The sequence below is a fragment of the Aulostomus chinensis genome, chromosome 1 (genome assembly GCF_037954235.1).
Source record: "Aulostomus chinensis isolate RoL2024-O1b breed Wild chromosome 1, RoL_Achi_v1.0, whole genome shotgun sequence".
In the NCBI taxonomy this organism is placed as follows: Eukaryota; Metazoa; Chordata; class Actinopteri; order Syngnathiformes; family Aulostomidae; genus Aulostomus; species Aulostomus chinensis.
Window position 1 is genome coordinate 14,314,146 of NC_141320.1, and position 2,105 is coordinate 14,316,250.

A 2,105-nucleotide genomic window follows, 5' to 3' on the forward strand; every position below is an offset into this window, starting at 1 on the left:
TCACTCCATTACTTTTAGCATCATTTTGCGATCATTACCAATTCTTCTGACATCACTGTCGCAATATTTTGAGGTTAATAGCAACTCTTACTACATGATTGTCAGCATCACTTTGAGGTTATTCGAAACTTTCACTCCATTGCTGTTCGCATCATTTTGAGTTCATTAGCAATTCTTACTAAATCACTGTCGCATCATTTTGAGATCATTCGCAATTCTTCCGAAAACACTGTCGCATTATTTTGAGGTTCGTAGCAACTCTTACTACATGACTGTAAGCATCACTGAGTTTATTAGCAACTATCACTAAATTACTGTTAGCATCATTTTGAGTTCATTAGCAATTCTTCTGACATCACTGTCGAAATATTTTGAGGTTCGTAGCAATTTTTACTACATTACTGTCGCATTATTTTGAGGTTCGTAGCAACTCTTACTACATTATTGTTGCATTATTTTAAGGTTCGTAGCAACTCTTACTATATTACTGTCAGCATCACTTTGAGTTAATTTGCAACTATCACTACATTACTGTTAGCATCATTTTGAGTTTATGAGCAATTCTCACGACATCACTGTAGCATTGAATTGAATTCATTAGCAACTCTTACTAAATGACTGTCAGCATCACTTTGAGGTTGTTCGAAACTCTTACTACATTACTGTAAGCATCACTGAGTGTATTAGCAACTATCACTCCATTACTGTTAGCATCATCTTGAGTTCATTAGCAATTCTTCCAACATCACTGTCGCAATATTTTGAGGTTCGTAGCAACTTTTACTACATTACTGTCGCATTATTTTGAGATTCGTAGCAACTCTTAGTACATGACTTTCAGCATCACTTTGAGGTTATTCGAAACGTTCAATCCATTACTTTTAGCATCATTTTGAGTTCATTAGCAATTCTTGCTAAATCACTGTCGCATCATTTTCAGATCTTTAGCAATTCTTCTGACATCACTGTCGCATTATTTGGAGGTTCGTAGCAACTCTTACTACATGACTGTCAGCATCACTTTGAGTTTATTCGAAACACTTACTACATTACTGCAAGCATCACTGAGTTGATTAGCAAGTATCAATACATTACTGTTAGCATCATTTTAAGTTCATTATCAATTCTTCCGAATTCATATTCAATTCCGAATTCAATTCCCTCCACCTGATATACCTCAGGCGGATGAGGGCCTGCTGCTTCCTTGAAATATTTCTAAATATTTCAGTTGCAACTGTATAGTGATGGTGGCTCAGTTTAGAGCTGTCAATCAATGTTAATAATTGATCTTAGCATCTGGAGAATTTTTTAGGAACACAAATACTTTTACTTCATTCTGAGGATGAGCAGACGTTCAATATCATGATTATTTATTCGTCAAAGACTCCTGCTAGTCAGAGAGGATCTGGGCTGGATTGGAAAGCTTCTGAGAGGGAAACCTTTCCTCTGGATTGGACTGAGAACGGAGCAGCCTCAGCTTCCTGGAGCCTGACTTGCCTCTGTGGTCTAAGGTTGTGAGGGCTGACATCACAGTGAAACTCCTGAGATCACAGAGCCTTTGAGATCACAGGCTGACTTCCTTTTTATCCCTAAAATGAAGAATAAAATGTTGTGTCTGTGTTTGTGTTGCTGCATCAGTTAAACAGTGACTCTGACAGAGGGGATGTAGCTCAGTGGTAGAGCGCATGCTTTGCATGTATGAGGCCCTGGGTTCAATCCCCGGCATCTCCAGCTGGGCCTTTGGAGCCTTCATGAGGCTAAATTGATCCATAAATGTGACAACAGAAGAAGAGAAACCAGTCTGTTGCATATCAAAGTATTTGTAGCTGCGTCAGTGTGACTGTGAGCCTTCATAGCCAGCATGAAGGAGCTGGTTTCATCTTTGCTGGGGAAATCCCACACACAGCTGCTCTCAGTTCCAAATGTGTGTGTCCTCACTCCTCCGTCCTCCTGCTGCCCTCAGAATACAGACACAATTCAACCTGGCAAGTTTGGAGCAGAGAAGTGCTCCTGAAGAGATGTGTGTCAGCCCACAGCTGGCTGTTCTTACCTGGAACCTCAAGATGAAACTGCTTCCACAGATTGGAAATGAATCTGATGTTGAC

The 2,105-nt window shown here is 39.8% G+C and overlaps 1 non-coding gene across 1 annotated transcript; it reads left to right on the forward strand.

The window, feature by feature from the left end:
• The first annotated feature begins 1,659 nt into the window (after positions 1–1,659).
• On the forward strand, positions 1,660–1,731 carry trnaa-ugc (transfer RNA alanine (anticodon UGC)). The gene has a single exon. It is a non-coding gene; the product is annotated as a tRNA-Ala (tRNA).
• Positions 1,732–2,105: the final 374 nt, after the last annotated feature.